This window comes from Lissotriton helveticus, chromosome 2_2 (genome assembly GCF_964261635.1).
Source record: "Lissotriton helveticus chromosome 2_2, aLisHel1.1, whole genome shotgun sequence".
NCBI classification, from domain to species: domain Eukaryota; kingdom Metazoa; phylum Chordata; class Amphibia; order Caudata; family Salamandridae; genus Lissotriton; species Lissotriton helveticus.
Genome location: NC_136060.1, coordinates 507,793,400 through 507,813,962, shown reverse-complemented (window position 1 = coordinate 507,813,962; position 20,563 = coordinate 507,793,400). Strand labels below are relative to the sequence as shown.

The window sequence follows — 20,563 nt, the reverse complement described above, 5'->3', positions numbered from 1 at the left end:
CTGACTGGACTCTGCTGACAGCGCTGAAACTGCGTACGCCAGGGTGCTAGCGCGTGTGCCTGGGCCTCTGACACCTGTGTGTGCGCGGGCTCTGCAGCTGCTGTGCTCCCCGCAGACTTAAGTTGCCAGCAGCCGGCTCACAAACAGTTAAAGATCCAGCTCAGCTCTGGGTGAATTGAGTGCTACAATGTCAATCAATCAAAACAAATTTGTAGAGCGCGCTACTCACCCGATAGGGTCTCAAGGCGCTGGGAGGAGGGGAGCCGCTACTGCTCGAACAGCCAGGTCTCCTGAAGGAGAGATAGTCCTGTGTCAGCCGTAGGTGGGTGGGGAGGGACTTCCATGTCTTGGCCGCCAGGTAGGAGAAGGATCTTCCTCCGGCGGTGGCTCTGCGAATTTGTGGGACGGTGGCGAGGGCGAGGCTGGCAGATCGGAGCTGGTGGGTGGGTGTGTAGAATGTGAGACGGCTGTTGAGGTATTTGGGGCCCATGTCGTGGAGAGCCTTGTTTGTGTGGGTGAGGAGTCTGAACGTGATCCTCTTACTGACGGGTAGCCAGTGCAGGTCTTTCAGATGGGCAGAGATGTGGCTGTGATGGGGGATGTCCAGGATGAGTCATGCAGAAGCGTTCTGTAGGCGCTGGAGTCTTTTCTGGAGTTTGGCTGTGGTTCCCGCTTAGAGGGTGTTCCCGTAGTCCAGTCGGCTGGTGACGAGGGCCTGGGTGACCGTCTTCCTGGTTTCGGTGGGGATCCACCGGAAGATCTTTCGGAGCATGCGCAGGGTGTTGAAACAGGAAGACGAGACGGCGTTGACTTGCTTGGTCATCATGAGGGAGGAGTCCAGGATGAAGCCCAGGTTGCGTGCATGGTCTTGGGGGTGGTGCCCAGTGCAGGGGGCCACCAGGAGTCGTCCCAGGCAGAGGGGGATGGGCCCAGGATGAGGACTTCCATCTTGTCTGAGTTCAGTTTCAGACGGCTGAGCTTCATCCATTCCGCGACGTCTTTCATTCCTTCCTGGAGGCTGGCTCTGGTGGTGGCGGGGTCATTGGTGAGGGAGAGGATCAGCTGGGTGTCGTCAGCATAGGAGATGATGTTAAGGTTGTGTTGGCGTGCGATGGCGGCGAGGGGGCTCATGTAGACGTTGAAGAGGGTGGGGCTGAGCGAGGATCCTTGAGGAACGCCGCAGATGTCTTCGGTGGCCGCGGATCGGAAGGGGGGGAGGCGGATTCTCTGGGTTCTTCCGGCGAGGAAGGAGATGATCCACTCCAAGGCCGTCCCTTGGAATCCGGTGTTGCTGAGGCGCTGTATCAGTGTGTGGTGGCATACGGTGTCGAAGGCTGCTGAGAGGTCCAGGAGGATGAGGGCAGCTGTTTTCCCCGTTGTCGAGCAGGGACCTGATGTCGTCGGTAGCTGCGATGAGGGCGGTCTCGGTGCTGTGGTTTGCTCGGAAACCGGACTGCGAGGGGTCGAGGGATCCGTTTGTCTCGAGAAAGGCGGAGAGTTGTTTGTTGACGGTCTTCTCGATGACTTTGGCAGGGACAGGGAGGAGCGAGATGGGGCGGAAGTTCTTGAGATCCGTGGGGTCCGCGGTGGGTTTCTTCAGGAGGGTGTTGAGCTTGGCATGTTTCCAGCTCTCCGGGAAGGTGGCGGATGCGAAGGAGCTGTTAATTATGTCCCGGAGTTGGGGTGCGATGATGGAATCGGCTTTGTTAAAGATGTGGTGTGGACAGGGGTCGATTGGAGAGCCGGAGTGGATGGTGTTCATCATGCGGGTGGTGTCTTCGGTGCTGACCAAGGTCCAGGTGCAGAGGGTGGTGGTGGGGGGTGCTGGTTCGGTGGTTGGGTGTGTGGTCTGCGCGCTGAAGCTGTTGTGTATGTCGGCGATCTTGCGGTGGAAGAAAGTGGCAAGTGAGTCGCAGAGGTCTTGCAAGGGTGTGATGTCGTTGTTGCAGGCGCTGGGTTTGGAGAGCTCTTTAACGATGCTGAAGAGTTCCTTGCTGTTGTGGGTGTTGTTGTCTAGTCGTTCTCTGAATGTTGTCCTTTTGGTGGTTCGGATCAGCTGGTGGTGTTCGCGGACGGCGTTCTTGAGGGCTGTCATGTTTTCTGTTGACTGGTCGTGGCGCCAGGCTCTCTCGAGGGTGCAGCAGTTTTTCTTGGAGTCTTTGAGGTTGTTGGTGAACCACGAGGCTTTCTTGCTGCCGGGTCTGCTGGGAGGATTCTTCAGCTGTGCAAGGTCGTTGGCGCAGTTGGTGAGCCACTGTGTGAGGTTCCGTGCTGCTTCGTTGGGGTCCGTCGTGTTGGTGGGAGGGTTCTGTCTAAGGGAGGGAGGTGGTGAGCTGGTCGGTGGTGATCTTGCTCCAGCTTCTCCGGGGAACCTGTTGCGGGTGGTGGTGGGTCGTGGTTCTCCTGAAGTTGAAGTGGATGCAGCTGTGATCTGTCCAGTGTAGTCCGGTGGAGTGGCTGAAGAAGATGTGCTTGCTGGAGGAGAAGACGGGGTCAAGCGTGTGGCCGGCGTAGTGGGTGGGGGTGTTCACCAGTTGCTTGAGTCCGAGGTTTGCGAGGTTGTCCAGTAGGGTGGTGGTGTTGTTGTCATTGTTGTTCTCCAGGTGGAAGTTGAGGTCCCCAAGGAGGATGTAGTCTGAGAAGGTGAGAGCTTGCGGGCTGACGAAGTCTGCGATGGCTTCGCTGAATTGTGTGCGTGGCCCCGGGGGTCTGTAGATGAGAGTGCCTCTGAGGGTGGTCTTGGGGTCGGTGTGTATCTGGAAGTGAAGGTGCTCGGCGGCGGTGAAGGTGTCTTCGGAGTTGGACGTGATGCGGATGGTGTTTCTGTGGACGATGGCGATGCCTCCTCCGGTTTGGTTGATGCGGTCCCTCCGGGTGATCTTGTAGTCATCCGGGATGGCTATGGCGATGTCGGGGCTGAGGAGGCATTCATCCAGGTTTCTGTGAGGAAGGCGACGTCTGGTGATGTTGTGTCGAGGAGGTTCCAGAGTTCTACGGCGTGCCTGTGGACGGAGCGGGTGTTGAGCAGGATGCACTTGAGGTGGTTGGTGCCTGGCCTGGCGGATGCGGTGCTGTTCCGGAGGCAGGTGAACTTGCAGGCTTGGCAGGTGAAGGGTCCGTGGGTGCGTTTTGGGGTGGCTCGGTGGCAGGCGGGGTTCCGGCCGGCGTTAAGTGCGTGGAGGGTTGCGGCGTTATAGTATAGACGGGTGGGCTGGTGTCGTTGAGGGCCAGGGGTTCTGGCCCTGGGCGTGGTCCAGGCGCAGACGGGCTTACCTTTGGCGCGCCTTTGGCGCGCAAGCGGTGAGCCCGCTGCACGAGTCCGCTGCGCGCAGCCGCGCAGTGGCCACCATATAAGGGTAGGAGGGGAGGTGGGGTCAGCTCGGAGGCGGGAGGTGAGGACAGCCAATGGGATCCGGAGGGCGGGGCCGCACGGGAGGCAGCGGCGGGAAAAACGAGCCCGGAGATGCTCGCGACGGCAAATGAGCAAAAGTGGAAACAAAGTAGAAAACCAGTCAACACTCACACGGGGTACAAAAAAGAATGGGTGGGGGCAGGCACGGGGACAGAGAAGGCAAGGGGCACAGGCAGTCAAAGGGGCCAGGCAGCGATGATGCAGGTGAATCTGCGCCGATCTCAGGAAGGAGGCAGAGCTGAAAGAGTGGTCAGGGCAGGCGGAGCTGCAGCGGTGGGGGAGCGACCTACCCAAGGGTCAAGGGTCGCTGTCTCCGCCGTGCAGCAGCCGCCAAATAAGGGTAGGAGGGGAGGAGGGGTCAGCTGGGAGGCAGGAGGCGGGAGGTGAGGACAGCCAATGTGATCCGGGGGGGGGCGGGGCCGCACGGGAGGCTGCGGCGGGAAAAACGAGCCCGGAGATGCTCGCGACGGCAAATGAGCAAAAGTGGAAACAAAGTAGAAAACCAGTCAACACTCACACGGGGTACAAAAAAGAAGGGGTGAGGGCAGGCACACGGGGACACAGAAGGCAAGGGGCACAGGCAGTCAAGGGGGCCAGGCGGCGATGATGCAGGTGAATCAGTGCCGATCTCAGGAAGGAGGCAGAGCTGGAAGAGCGGTCAGGGCAGGCGGACCTGCAGCGGTGGGGGAGCGACCTACCCAAGGGTCAAGGGTTACAATTGCCTGCGTTGAAATTTGTGCCCGTGAGTCACTGAATCACTGCTCAATACCGAGACCCCGGGCGGGGCCTGGCCTGAGCAGGTTGTTGCGTTAATGGCTATGGCGCCGTGGGGGGGGGGGGGTCACCTCACGTCTGGAACAGTTCACAGGAAGGAAGTCGTTAGTCAGAAGCGGCAGGAATCAGATCGGTGCCGTGCCCAAAGAATGAGATCGAGGAGACGCTTGTCTCTAACTCCTTTCTGCAGAGGCACCGCCACCGGCTACCTTCCTATTCCAAATTAATTGAGTTTAAAGAAGGCTTTACAAAGTAGCTGTTTAAACTAGCACCAAACCTGCTTTCAGTATCGGCTCACATTAGGTTCCACGTGAACACAATGTTGGTTGGGGAGGATCCGGTTCCGGTGGGCCCAGGCTGTAGCAGGAATGTTTAATTTCCTGCCCGCCAGCCGGGTCCCAAGGCACCCAGGAATTACTTGCTGTTCTGCTGCGTGCCCTGCTGCATGGCCGAGAAAAGGAGGAAGCCGGTGTTCGAGAACAGATCAACTCTGCTCACCTCCTCTTGACCTTGTCATGTGCTGTTGCTGTGCCCTGTCCAGGTAGAGCCCAACATTTGCCCCAGATTCTCCACTAACAGGATGAGTCTCACTGTGGGAGCAGGTGCACAGGCTGAGGCAGTGCAGCACGGCTCGCTCTGACTCTGAAGAAGAGACGGGCAAGCAATCTCCACGACGCCACAGCAGCTTCCCTCGGTGGATCCTTCTATCAAGAGACTTAGTAAGACACATTTTAATATAATTTACTCCTCCCATTTAAAATGTTTTTACGAGAATGGCGTGGGGGCTCCAGCATAGCATAGCGCCTTGCAAATGGCACACTCAAGTTGTCTGTGCCGTAAATACTGGGTCATCTAAGGCGGGAGTTTTGTCTAATTAGACTAGCAGTTGTTATGCTGATTTATTAGTTTGAAGGGTTTAATAGCCTTTCTTGACATTACGAAGCATCTGATTTTATTTTCGCAACACTAAGAGACTTGCTAAGTGAAAGTCACAGATAAGTAGGGTGATTAAAGTTTCCGCTGGATAGAGGTTATACTATTCTCTACTGGCAGTTTTCACTCTCACCAGTGCAGTGGGTTAATATGCTTGCAATAAAGGAAGTCTACCAGCATATTACAGAACTGTATTGTATGTGGTTTGCGGAGTGGGTAACTGCTTTTGTCACAGAGTTCCCTTTGATTCTTGTGGTTCAGTCCCACCTGGAGGTGAGGTTGGGGTGGAGGGTGCTGATTATTTAGAAATTAAAAAATAGCTTTAAAAGCCGTTGCCGCAGAGTGTTCCTTTCATGTTGTACAAATGAGTGTGTTTTCTGATATTTGAGTGTTTCCATGGATTTCATTGCAGGATTTTGGTTGTAAGAAAGTGTCACTTGAAGTGTCACACATTTAGTCACTGAATGTCTCAGAAATGTCACTGAATGAATGAAATTGTCACGCATAAGTAATCTCAAACATTAGCAGCTGTGCTTTAATTGGTGTCATTTCTGATATGTATATGTTTCCTTTGTCTTCATTGCTTGCGAGAAAGTGTCACTCATATTTGTGGAAATGTCACTCATAATTACACTGAAATTATGAAATTGTCACACACAGTAGTCTGAAACCTTGGCAGCTATGGACTGTATGTGCTCTGAAGTCCTTGTGTAATGTAACTGTTTCTATTGTGAAGCGCTCTGACACCTTCGGGTATAGTACGCGCTATATAAAAACGCATAAAATATATAAACAAGTAAATAAATGAATCCATCAATGGCGCCGCCGCGGGCCCCTCGCCGATGCTCGGTCAGCGCTCTAGCTCTTTCTGGAGCCGCTCGGGCGCACTTTAGCCCTCAGTATGAGTCAGGTCCATGCTCCCGTGCACCCTTGCTGTCAGGGCGCCCCTCCTGTACCCCTGGGGTGCTGTGCATTTCGCTCAATCCCCCGGGGTATCTTCTGTCGCCCCCGGGGTGCCTCAGATCTCGCGGATGCGCACCCGGTCAACGTCGTCCCTCTGACGTCATCGGAGCGCGCCGCCGGCTGCGGTCTGTAGCCAAGGGAACGGAGCCGCTAACGGCGGCGCTGCGGGGAGACACCGGGGCGGCGGGGCTCCCCTGGAGGTCACCAGCGGCCCCGGGACTCCCACCACGGGTAAGGTGGAGCGTGGGGGCTGGGGGGTGCTGCCGCGGCGGGGGAGGGGGGACCGAGGGGAGAGGTGCAGGTGACAGGGGCCCGGGCATTCATCACAGACCAGAGGAGGGGACAGGGCAGTGATTGCAGCATGAGGGCCCGGCCCAGGGACAGGGAGAGGACCCGGATCCAGAGAGTAGGCGATGATGACCAAAGACCAGCGTCCAGAGACTGGGTAAGGACCAAGGTCCAGAGAGAAGGTGATGAATGGGGCCAGAGATTGAAAATGACCAGAACCCTGAAATCTGGTAATGAATGGGACCACAGTCTTAGTAATGACCATAGACCTGCCTCCATAGACTGGGTAAGGACCAGGGTCCAGTGAGTAGGGGATGAATGAGGCCAGAGGTCAGGAGCAAGGGATTGTTCTTGACCAGGACTCTGAAATCTGACACGGAATCGGACCATAGGCCAGGAGCCAGAGACTTGGTAATGACCATAGGCCTGCATCCAGAGACTGGGTAAGGACCAGGCTCCAGAGAGTAGTTGATGAATGAGGCCAGAGGTCAGGAGCAAGGGATTGATAACGACCAGGATCTAAAATCTGACAATGAATGAGATCAGAGGCTTGGTAAAGCCCATATGTTACTCAGAAAGACTTGATGATGGCCTGAAACTTGGACACAGAGACTTGGTAATGAATGGGGCCAGAGGAAAGAACCCAGAAACTCGATAATGACTGAAGACAAGCATCCAGAGACTTAATACTGATCAGAGACCTGGACGCAGAGGCCTGGGAATGACCAGAGAACTAATGATGAAGATGACCTTAATCCAGGACCCAGAAACTGATAATGAATGGGACCATTGACAAGAACCCAGAGACAGAGTAATGACTAGAGACAGCACACAGGATCCAGGTTGTTGATAATGACCTCAAACAGACACAGTGACCAAAATCCTGAGACCGTCACCTGGGAGGAACCTGAGACAGCAACCAGTATGCAGAGGTTTGATAATGACCAGAGAATTAATAAGGATCCGGTGATAAAAACCCCACCTTGATAACCGGGCAAAGATCAGCACCCAAAGACCAATGACCAATGTCTAGACACAGAGAAAGGGACAGATGTCCAGAGACTGATACTGACCAGACATTGTGACCAGCACCCAGAGACATGATACTGACCAGAGATAGTGACCAGCATCCAGAGACATGATACTGACCAGAGATGTATTGGACAGGTACCTTGGTGGATTGGGAAGAGATAACTTTCTTGTTCTAGCCGGAGACCTGAACTGTACCTTTGAGCCGCTTTACGCTGCAGGGGACAGTTGGGGTTCCGCAGAGGACGCAGCTTGGAATATCCCGGATTTGTCCATTGATAAAATTGTTAAAGGGACTGAGGCTGCATTGAACTGGATGGCTCTATGTATGACTTGGGGGTTAAGGGCCGCAAATGGTCGCTCTACATCCGATCTATGCGCCAATAATACTTTTGATAATGGATTAAGGAAAAGTCGCATAGATTATTTTTTGTTAAAGGTGGAATTCTGGCCACTTCTGATAGATATGGAAGTGGTACCCCGCCCAGAAAGCGACCATAACCCGTTGTCCCTTAAACTAAGGCTGCCGGGTATGGCTAGATTGAATGAACCAGATACCTTCCGGACAGGGGATGTCGCTCTGTCTAATGACCGAAGAAGGTTAAAATGGTCTAGGCTAGCGGAGGATGAGACTCTCTTGGAAAGTATTAAGATTGTGGTTTCTAACACGGTAAATGAGTTCATGTCTGCCGATCCCGGGGGGCCTAGTCCTGAAAGCACAATTGAGTCTCACGAATGTTGTTTTGACCAGCTTAAGCTCCTCCTATCTTTACCATGTCCTAAGGGAACCGTTAAAACACATGGCCCCCGCCAGAAATGGTATAATAAGAAGTGTAGGGAGGCCTATAGCTATCTTGTCAAAGCGGTAAAGTCCCGGATCATGTGTGATGTTAAGGCAGCAAGGGTGCAGTATAAGAAAATTCAGTGGGAGGCAAAACGAGAGTGGGAAGATATGCACTGGTCTGACCTCTTGGATGCCTCCACTGCAAATAACCAGACTAAGTTCTGGGAACTTGTAAAGTGGGGCAGAGACCCAGACTCCCATACTCCCACAAACCACGTACCTCCTGACGTTTGGGTGAACCATTACTCTGCCCAATTCAGTGTTGAGAATTTGGAACCCCTCCCAACATCAGGTAGGGTGTTCATAATGCCTGTCCACGGGGAGGAACTGATTTTCACTGAACATGAAGCGGAGTTAGCCCTTGGCCTGACCCAGCGGGGGAAAGCACCAGGGATGGACTTAATTCCCGCTGATTTGTTCAAAGCCAACCCCGATCTCTGGGTGCCGTACATCACCAAGATAGCAAATGCGATATCAAAAGGGGCTAGAATTCCCAAGTCTTGGAAGGGGGCCGAGATCCTCCCAATTTTTAAAAAAGGTGACCGGTCCAACCCGGGCAATTATCGCCCGATTAGTCTTATCGACTCCCTTCAAAAGGTTATTGCACGGATGGTTTTAGGCAGAGTTCAAGGCTGGATGGAACTGGAGGATATCTTGTCTCCCATGCAAGCAGGCTTCAGATCTGGCACGAGCACCATCGACCAGGTGTTTAGATTTTGTCTAATCTACTGGAAAGTGGTGCTGCTTGGCGGTGAAACCATCTTTGCCGCGTTCATTGATCTGAAGTCGGCATTTGACCTGGTGCCGAGGGATAAACTGTGGTGTGTTCTGAGAGATTTAGGACTACCCATGGAACTACTTGATCTAATTGTTAAAATGCATGAGGACAACTTTGCAAGGGTGAGGTGGGGAGGTCAAGGACAGGTGACGGACTGCTTTCCTGTAACTCGAGGAGTCCGTCAGGGGTGTGTCTTGGCGCCCACACTCTTTCTGTTATTCATTGACCAAGTAGTTACATTCTTTGCAGCTACCCCCACTGATGCCCCTTCTCTGGCAGGGACAAGGTTCCCCATGCTCATCTTCGCCGATGACACTTTACTCCTCTCTAAGACCCGTAGTGGTTTACAGCTGGCCCTGGACCGCTTCGAGGAGTTCTGTGCCATCAATGACCTTAAGGTAAATGTGGGTAAAACCAAGTTTATGGTTCTTACCAAGAGTCATTTTTTGCGGAGTTCTGTAAGTATGAGTGGAGTTAACTTGGAGCAAGTTGAGACCATGCCTTATTTAGGGGTCACCCTGGACCATCGTTTACGATGGAAAGAGCAGATAGGAGTACAACAGTTAAAACTTGCCCGACTAACCGGTTGCCTTTTGAGTGAGCAAAAAAGATCGATCACTAAACGGGTCAATCCAGCGTTAAAGATTTACGATTCAAAGATTAATGCTGCAATTTTGTATGGTGCAGATCTCTGGGGACACATGGATCTCTCCAGCTTGTTTAAAATACAGTGTAAGTTCATGCGGAGTTTGGTAGGGCTACCTCAATCTACTCCATCTATACCACTCTGCCTGGACCTGGGATGCAACCCAATTAATGAGATGGCAAGGTTCAGACAGGTGGCCCTCTGGAGGCGCATATGGACCTCTCCCGACCTCGCCCTTTTTGCTAAGGAACTAGCTGAGGTGAGGTCAATTGGGGGTTCCGGGAGAATTCCATGGCTACGCACTGTTAAAACCATTCTGGTCGAAATGGGACTGGAACAGCTGTGGGTATCTCCGGGAACCAATGTTTCCCCCTCAAAACAGGAATTTAGGGCACTGTATTGGGCCTCAGTCCGTCAATCCCTAGTGACTGCTTCCAGTTCTGCTAGTCTAACGGGAAGGTTTCTGACCATCAAGTTGGATCCATCCCGCGAGACCTACTGGGATATCATCACCAGGCCGTTGGATAAGAAACTTTATCACCAGTTTCGTGTGGGATCTTTGCCATTGAATTTCTTTACAAAAAATTGGGTTACTGGAGCAACGGAATTTTGTTGTTGGTGCCCAGGTCACAGGGAAACTGAGGGACACCTTTTATTTGCCTGTCCAACCTACCTAGCACCACGAAGAAAATGGATAAAACCTCTGTTTCAACGCCTCACTTACAGAAGGTCCTCTGAGGCTCTTTGGGTATTAAAAACCAACACCTCAGAGGTGTTCGTGGTGAGTGTAGCGAAATTTTTAGGGTGGGCTTGGGCCATTAGGGCAAAAAGTAGATAAAAACAAGACCAAATTCCAGCTTTTCAATTAATTCACCATTGTCTTTTCTTAATACAGGATAATGTATAACGTACTAAGAATGTTTTAATTCATTCATTGTTTCTACACTCTTAGAACTATCTGGTCAGGTTTGTCTTTGTATTGCTTGGATGTTTAGTAACAATTTTTAAATATATTTAGTTATTGTTAAAAAAACTTTAAACTTGGACAAGTTTACTGTTGTTGTAAAATGTCAGTATATTGGTATATTGTTATGTTGTCCAAATTTTATGTGTTTTTAAATGTTGTCTTTTATGATTTTATTATCGAAATAAAGACTTTAAAACCTGAAACCTGACCAGAGATAGTGACCAGCGTCCATCGACTTGCAAATGATCAAAGAAAACCAATTTGATGGGATTTAATAGTGATCAGAAACATCCAACAGGATCCAGGGCTTTGACGATGGGCAGCGATTAGAGACAGTGGCCAGGGTCCAGAGACCATAGCCAGGCACCCAATACACCAACGAGGATCAAGAGGTCTGATAATGGCCGTGAACCAAATACCAGTGACCAGAGTTGGTTATGGTTCGGGACAGTAAACTGGTTCCTGAGACAGTGATTAGGACCAAAAAACTAGATAATGATGAAGCATCCGAGACCAACCAGGATCTAGAGACTCCAAGAATGACTAGAACCATAGGCAGCAACCAAAATCCAACGACTTATGACCAGGAACTACAGACCGAAGCCAGGGTCGCAAGGCAGAGGCCAGGAATATATAACATTTAAATACAGCTACCCTTATGTACAGGTGAAGTTATATTAATTCAGAACTACGATGGCGCCTGGAATAAAATGACCAGAGATGGCTACCAGGATACAGTGAGTAGGTTCACGACTGAGTGATCTGGTTTCAGATAAGTCCATGGAATATAATTACAGAAATGACATAGCTCTAGTAAGGAGATAGCATCCAAACTGTAATGACTGTCTAATTAGCCCTAAAATCTGTAGAAAGTGGTTAGCTGACCGGTTCAGTGACTGGGAAGCAGGGATGGACCTTAATGTAATGACCATAGTCTGTGACAGTAATGAGTCCAGATACAGGAACTGTGATCTAGTGATTGATCTAGAGAGTCGTTGAAATATAGCACCCTGAAGTCAACAACAAGAATTGAGAGGCCCAGGGAGAGTGTCCAAGATCTAGAGAAACAGTGGACATCAACATGAATCAAGAGACAGTGGGAAGGATCCAGGTACAATGACTGGAGTCCAAAGATAAGACGCAAGATTCAAAGACACTGACGAGTTCCCACAGTTAGTAACATATTCCAGAGAGCAGTATTGTCACAGAGACCACAGGAGGAATACAGAGATCGCTACAAAGATTTTGAAAAAGAGACCTGGCTGCCGAGTTAGTATCCAAGAGCCAGATAATAGCGGTGAATTGTAGCAACCAGTCATTTTTACCTAGATATAGCTATGGAGACTAGTACATGGTAAATGGAATCAGCAGAAGAGCATCAGGGCAAAGCCAGAAAAACAACACAAGTGGGGTGCCAGACGTAAGATCTAGCAATCCAGAATAAATACAGCGAGGGTAGCAAAAATATACTCCAAGTACCCAAGTGTCCTGGGGTAGGGGTGACCTTGATTTTGAATTTTTCTGTTTTGTATTGTTCACATTTATATGTAAATGCACTTAAAGCCACTACCTGGTTTTTCGTGTAGAGATGCACTATTTGTTTGCTGTTAGAAAGTGCTACATGTTATCCTGGTCCGGTACTTAGGTCCTCCTGAGATAAAAGGTCTCAGAAGGAGGGTGAGTGAATCCAGTACACAGGTATCTGTCGGTATTCTGAACAAATACAATTGAAATGTATCGGACTTCCTTCCTCCGATGCAGAGTGTTGTTAATATATGCTGGGTTTGATCTGGTTTCATATGCCAATGTAATAAAAATGCAATTAAGATATTGACAAAAAAATGCACGTGTCCTGAGATCGCGACTAGTCTGTAATGAGTGGAAAGTGAAGTGCTGACTGTATATGGAGAGAAGTCACCAAACGTAGTGGTTTCTTTATAGTGACCAGGGACAAGAATGGATACATCAAAAGTGGAAAGTAAAATGTTACTGGGTTCTAAAATATGTATTCATTAGGAGCCAGAGAATGTGATTGGCCTGTGATGACTTGGGGCATTTGATGGTGGCCAGGTTATAGTGACCTGCATGTATTATCTTGGATTTTAGATGGTGTGCATAATAAAGTGGTTCTTTCCAAAAATAGCTGTCTATATATAGTAACTTTCATTCTTGCAACATCGCTGGGGCGCGATGATTAATGTCCAAAATATTGTCTGGGATATTGTGGTAGAGACTTGAGTTGGTAACCGGGACCCGTGGATAGCGAGTGAGGCCCAGGTGTTTGAGAGGACCTGGGATAGTTATTGAAATATAGTGACTAGGATTCCGAAATATGGGTGTAGATTTTTAGTAGTCTGCGGTTCATAGGTAGTGACCGTGATTTCAGAACTGAGACTAGCAAATAATCTGAGAAGCACATATTGTGACCGGGATATGGAGCCTGAGACTACACACGTGATAACCTAGGATGCACTATTTGTGACCGGGATATAGAATCTGAGACCACACATGTGATAACCTAGGATGCACCATTTGTGAACAGGATACAGAACCTGAGACCACACATGTGATAATCTAAGATGCACCGGTTGTGACTTGGATATATAGCCTGGGACCACACACGTGATAATCTAAGATGCACCATTAGTGACCGGGATATAGAACCTGTAACCTCATACATGAAAACCTAAGATGCAGCATTTGTGACCAGGATAAAGAACCCGAGACCTCACACATGATAACCTAAGATGCACCATTTGTGACCTGGATATAGAGCCTGAGATCACACACAAGATAATCTAAGATTCACCGGCTGTGACCTGGATAGAGAGCCTGGGACCACACACGTGATCATCTAAGATGCACCGGCTGTGACCTGGATATAGAGCCTGGGACCACACACGTGATCATCTAAGATGCACCGGCTGTGACCTGGATATAGAGCCTGGGACCACACACGTGATCATCTAAGATGCACCGGCCGTGACCTGGATATAGAGCCTGAGACCACCCACATGATAACCTAAGATGCACCATTTGTGACCTGGATATAGAGCCTGGGACCACACACATGATAACCTAAGATGCACCATTTGTGACCTGGATATAGAGCCTGAGACCACACACATGATAACCTAAGATGTACCATTTGTGACCTGGGTATAGAGCCTGGGACCACACACGTGATAACCCAAGATGCACCATTTGTGACCTGGATATAGAGCCGGGGACCACACACGTGATAACCTAAGATGCACCATTTGTGACCTGGATATAGAGCCTGGGACCACACACGTGATAATCTAAGATGCACCATTTGTGACCTGGATATAGAGCCTGGGACCACACACATGATAACCTAAGATGTACCATTTGTGACCTGGATATAGAGCCTGGGACCACACACATGATAACCCAAGATGCACCATTTGTGACCTGGATATAGAGCCTGGGACCACACACATGATAACCTAAGATGTACCATTTGTGACCTGGATATAGAGCCTGAGACCACACACATGATAACCTAAGATGCACCATTTGTGACCTGGATATAGAGCCTGGGACCACACACATGATAACCTAAGATGTACCATTTGTGACCTGGATATAGAGCCCGGGACCACACACATGATAACCTAAGATGTACCATTTGTGACCTGGATATAGAGCCGGGGACCACACACGTGATAACCTAAGATGCACCATTTGTGACCTGGATATAGAGCCTGGGACCACACACGTGATAATCTAAGATGCACCATTTGTGACCGGGATATAGAGCCTGGGACCACACACATGATAACCTAAGATGTACCATTTGTGACCTGGATATAGAGCCTGAGACCACACACGTGATAACCTAAGATGCACCATTTGTGACCTGGATATAGAGCCTGGGACCACACACATGATAACCTAAGATGTACCATTTGTGACCTGGATATAGAGCCTGGGACCACACACATCATAACCCAAGATGCACCATTTGTGACCTGGATATAGAGCCTGGGACCACACACATGATAACCTAAGATGTACCATTTGTGACCTGGATATAGAGCCTGAGACCACACACATGATAACCTAAGATGCACCATTTGTGACCTGGATATAGAGCCTGGGACCACACACATGATAACCTAAGATGTACCATTTATATAGAGCCCGGGACCACACACATGATAACCTAAGATGTACCATTTGTGACCTGGATATAGAGCCGGGGACCACACACGTGATAACCTAAGATGCACCATTTGTGACCTGGATATAGAGCCTGGGACCACACACGTGATAATCTAAGATGCACCATTTGTGACCGGGATATAGAGCCTGGGACCACACACATGATAACCTAAGATGCACCGATTGTGACCTGGATATAGAGCCTGAAACCACACATGCGATGATCTGAGATGCACCAACTGTGACCTGGATAGAGAGCCTGAGGCCACACACATGATCATCTAAGATGCACCGGCCGTGACCTGGATATAGAGCCTGAGACCACACACTTGATAATCTAAGATGCACCATTAGTGACCGGGTGTGAGAAGTTGGCCTGATGGGTGATGTTTCCAATTCTGGAACCACCTGATATCAGACCAAACAATCCCTTATGGTGTCTGGTTGTAAGTCAACCTTATCAGACAAGCTATCCTAGGGGTAGCATGGACTAAGCAGCCTAAAGGCTTAACTTAAGAGGTCGTGTTAAGCGAGCTGTTTTACCACATACAATCCTGTAATATCAAATGAAAGGACACCACACAAGTATATATTATAAAAATATATGTATTTATTACTAAAAACAATCCCCAGTATTCTTTATGAATAAAGGGGCACAAGCGTTAAATCAAAAGCACAGTTTAAACATACAAAGTTGCACAATTATGGATGAGGGCGGGTGGCCACTCAAACCATATACTAAACAAGTGGTATAAGAGATGCCACTCGAACAGTGGTTAGGCCTAGGGCCTAGGGAATCGCTGGGAGCAGTCGGGACAAGCAATGCTGAAGTCGGGAACGGCCCACGGGATTCGGGAGCAGTGCGGAAACCGCACGCATGCACCAATGTTAACCAATGGTGCGTAAAAGTTGTAAAGTTAGAGTTCAAGGACACTTCCGCTGAACCTAGAGGAACAAAACTTAAGACACAGACCCTAGAGATGTGTACCAGTGTGGGAACACCGGCGGAGCAAAGTTACCTCACCCACAGGAAGCGGGTGCACAGGGTCGAAGTTGAGTCGGGTTTCGTCACGCAGGCTCTTGGTGCTTGGAGCTGAAAGGGCTGCAGGCGGGGTGAAAGTGAAGTGTCCGGTGGAGTCCAAGGGTGGACTCAAGTCGAAGAGTACCTGAAAGCAGAGGGGACAGAGTCTGGGTCACTCAGCAGTGACCAGGGTGGAACCAGGACGGAACCAGGCAATGTCGGGCGCAATCAGCTGGTCGTCGAGGAGCTTCTCTCCGCTGTCACGTGGGCTCTGGGGCATCTGCGACGTCCAGGAGCAGGTCACGATCTGTCCCACGCAGGCTCTCGCCGTCGGCGCTGTCGGCTTCAAGATTGGAGCAAACAACACTTGGCAAAAGCAATCCACGCGGAACCGGGAGATTGCTTCTCACTCGAACCAGGAAGGTCAGAGTGGGGGCTCCTTTTCAGGGGAGCTGGTGCAGATCTGGAGCAACCAGATTCACAAGTCGTATTCGTAGTTTCGTCGGCACAGGGACCACTAGCCGGCTGGCAAGTGACCGGGCCAACGCGAGCCAAATGGAGCAGAAGGGCCCCACGCAGCACTCGTCGAGTGTGGAGGGCGGAACTTCGTTGCAAGAGTGGCTCAGAGTGGGGGCTTCTCAAACCCCGGTGTACAGCTTCGAGGGTCACTCGTGGGCTGCACGGTCAGCGTCTCGTGGTCAATTCCAGATGGCGTGCCCCACACTTCCTGTCGCCTCCACGGGTCTCAGCTCTGCAGGGACTGTGGATCGGGCTGTTGGAAGGCAGGCAAGCTTGATCTCGTCGATCTCTGTCGCTCGAGTTCCGGCGGGAACTGCAACAAAGTAGACGTCGAGGGCTGGATGGTGCCTGTTTGCACAGGGTGGTCACTCCTTGACCACAAGGGAGATTCTTCGGGCTTCCACGTTGAGTAGGAGGTCCAAGGGTCCAGAGTTTCGTTTCTTATGTTTCGTCAGGAAATCTGAAGTGCATTGGCACTGCTCCCACTCTTATTCGAATCTGGGGGGCGTGATTACCTGCTAGGTCCCCCCCTATGGGTGGGACCCAGGAAGTGGGTGGATACACCCCCTTCCTTTGATCCAGGGCTGGAGTGCCCCAGAACCGGTTTGGCCGGATTATGCAAGGGGCAGCTGTACTAATCAGGGTTCCCAAGGCCTACATGCACCGAAGTTAACCCACTTACACTCAAGAACTGTTGGCACGGAAACTGTAAAAGGCAAAGAACAGGTTTATTAAGACCCCATGGGGTGGTGGTACACTCAAAACAGCACCCTTCGGTAATGCAAGAGGTATCACACCGAACACCGGTGTGACCCTGATTTATATACAGTTTTGGGGCAATAAAAGGTAGGCGGCACAAGTTTAGGACACATTTATATACATATATGGTCATGTTTTGGAACACTGCCAGCTCATTGGAGGGGGCACAACTCCGCTGGTCAGTTTGGCGCACATTCCTGAAGGCTTACTGGTCAGTTTGGACTGCGCAGGTGCAAGCTTGACCAGTACTAACAATAGCCTGTTGCTGGGCAGATTGAAGTGGTCAGTGGAACGGACAACGGACTAAAGGGGCACGCCGGCCACGAGGCCGCTTATGGTCTAAGATGGCCGCCGCAACATTCAAAATGGCGTTTTCATACATAGCCAAGTTAAGGAGGACAGCGTGTAGTTTCAGCTAATCGCTAACGCGGCCATGCCAATTACGACAGACGACCCTTTTAGCGTTTTGCTGAATCTACCTCATAGTGAACATAATCAGGATGTTCGTCCTCGATGTCTATTAACATTATTTGTGTTACTTCCTTATGAAGCATCATTTTGTCATGAGCAAGAGCTCGTCTTGATGGTATGCAAGCAGATAGACACATAGAACATAAGGCTGGGCCACATTGAATACATAGGCATATGAAAAACATTGCTCCCACAATTATACATAGAATTGTCAACAGTTTCCAGCCCCAGGTAGCAAGCATGGACCAGAACCATCCTGAAAGTGTCCAAGTTCCATTGTCCGGATGTATCTCAGCTGCGATCTTGTGGAGCTTGGATATGGCATCATAAACAGATGGAGAATTGTCCGGAATGTATACACAGCAGCTGCTTCCGATGATTCTACATGCCCCCCCACGATCAGCCAGAACTACATCCAACACCATCCTATTTTGGAGCGTAACAATTCTAGAAATCTGTAGTTCTTCAGTGATGTTTCCCAAGGCAATGGCAGTGTCATTCGCTACAGCCTCAACAACACGTGTCAGTCGTCTTATTTTCCGGCTGTTCAGTGCAGCCCCCACGAAGGAAAATAGTCCCAAATTGAAGTCCACATACTGTTGCAAAGCAGTATCGGTTTGGTCTATGTCATCCAAAACAACAGTCCGTTTAACCCTATTCAGGACGAAATCATGATACAAAGTATAATCATTGTGATACATTGGTGGGGCAATGAATACAGGAGGTAGCACAAACGATACATAGCAAGTGCCCAACCATCCCAATGGAAGCTGATGGTAACCCTTCGTTCCACAAATGAAGTACGTGTTTCGTGATGCTACAAATGAGATGCCATTCGGACTATCAAAAGTAAGGGTAGTGTTACATTCGCTTTTCCCCACTGCAATCGAACCCTTATTCCTAATACACAAATCGGCTTTAGTGGCAATAACATTAATAACATGTGCGCTGGATACATTTACATTTCTCTGGTTGCTGTACACACGTGGGGCAGACATATTATCAGGCCTGTACTCCTCCCATTCAAATCGAGTACCCTCAGCCCGCGGAAACCCATCCTTGTCATGGGTGCATACTTTGTTCAAACGGAAAAGCACCCCCCCCTTTGGTTGGCCATCTCAAAGTAAAGAGGAGGGTGTACCAGGCGTTACATGATCCATTGTGCGAAAACGGGAGTGGAATGAGTGGGGTGCCCCCTCTTTTCTGGTGCCCTGGCAACATCCCACACACCCAGCAATTTGAGGTATTAGTCATATTATGTGTGTGATGTAGAATCTGAATAAAACTGTTATTCAGATAGGTTTGCCGATGTCGTTCTTCGTGATAGGGTAATGTAAAGTGAAAATGTTCAGATGGAGCCGGGGTAGTCGGCAGCAAATGTTCACGTACAGGCACCACAAGTTCAACTACCCAGGCTATTACAGCTATCACCACAATAGTCAGAACAAAGAGAAAGGCACCCAATATTCGTTTATCTCGTGATGCCGTTGATTCCATAGTTCAGGAATACTCGTGCAAAAGTCTCAAATAGCACAAATTGTTCACAGAGCTTCAGATACACGTACGTGTATACCTAAAAAAAAAAAGAAAAATGCGGTGCTGAACTCCGAGGTAGCCGTTGTTTTCTTCTCCGGGCCAAGACGGGTGTCGCTACACTGGCAGAACTGATCCCCCCCCTTGGAATTCACAGTTTCCGTTTCATAACCCTGGAGCGGTAACCAACCAGTCATTAAAAAATACAAAAAATCTTCTTATCGAGGACGCAAGTTGTAGCGCTCTCGTCCGGCAACAGCGTGGTCCGGGAAGGCTCCCTCAACTTCGGCCGACGTCACAGCTGGGCTCTTTTCTTTCTCCAAAATCTCCTTGTAGTCGGTCAGCACAGCAGGGGTCACCAGATCCGGAGAGACACGGCGGCAATGTGTCGAATGCACCCACCGCTTCCTGTTGGTCACTCGTACAGCTGTTCGGGTTGCAAGGAGGACCTGTTCGGGGCCTTTCCACCTGGGCTCCAAACTGCTTGCCCTCTCAAACGACCGAATCATGACGTGATCCCCAGGACGGAGATCATGGCCCTCTCCAGTAGAGTTGTCAGGGAGCGCTTCTCGAACCTGTTGATGAATAGAGAGTAAATCATTTGTTAATCGTGCCAAATAGTCGTTCATCATAACACAAGGCACATCATGTATTAATCGCGGCTTAGGCACCCCCCAAATATTCATGGGGCGCCCAAACACCACCTCATAGGGGGTAAGGCCAGTTCGTGAATGGGGTACTGATCTAAGAGAGAGCAGTGCTAGCGGCAAAGCGTCTGGCCACTTCAACGATGTAGATGCCACAATTTTGGCCAGCTTAAGTTTCAACGTAGCATTGTACCGCTCAACCAGACCTGCCGACTGCGGGTGGAATACAGCGTGGAACTTCTGCTGAATCCCTAACCCCTTCAGTACATACTCCACAATCTTTCCGACAAAATGAGGCCCATTATCGCTCCACAGAAATTTGCAAACTCCAAAGCGAGGAAAGAATTCCTTAAGCAACACCTTGGCTGTTGTCAAAGCCGTATTGTCTTTCGTGGGGAAGGCCTCAACCCATTTACTAAAGGCACATACCACCACTAGGACATACTTCAGGTTGTTGCAGCGCTCGAGTTGGATGTAATCCATTTGGAGTACCTCAAATGGTGCAGAAGGTGGAACGAACCCTCCTTTCGGAGTATGGGTCCCCTTTCCGGGATTGTGTTGTAAACAAACCAGGCAGGTCTGCACTACTCTCTTCGCAGTATTAGCGATCTCGGGATGTTCCCAAGCTCGTGTTAACAGCCGAGTAATTGCAAGAGCTCCGACATGCGCCAGTCCATGTGTCATCTGGACCATCGCCTGCAAGTAAGCCGCAGGCAATTTCCATTTCTCCATGTCTTTGCTTCTCCAACAACCCTCGTCATCTAGTACCCCATCTGTTGCCCATGCCGCAA

The 20,563-nt window shown here is 50.0% G+C and overlaps 1 protein-coding gene across 2 annotated transcripts in view; it reads left to right on the top strand.

The window, feature by feature from the left end:
• Nucleotides 1-6,170: 6,170 nt before the first annotated feature.
• The window catches only part of CCDC142 (coiled-coil domain containing 142), a 187,886-nt gene continuing 173,493 nt past the window's right edge, over nucleotides 6,171-20,563 (top strand). Inside the window, exon 1 of one of the 2 annotated variants that reach the window (XM_078678788.1) lies at nucleotides 6,171-6,313. The gene's annotated coding sequence lies outside the window, so the exon portion shown is untranslated. The remainder of the gene's footprint in view (nucleotides 6,314-20,563) is intronic. The other variant, XM_078678787.1, reaches the window with a different exon arrangement.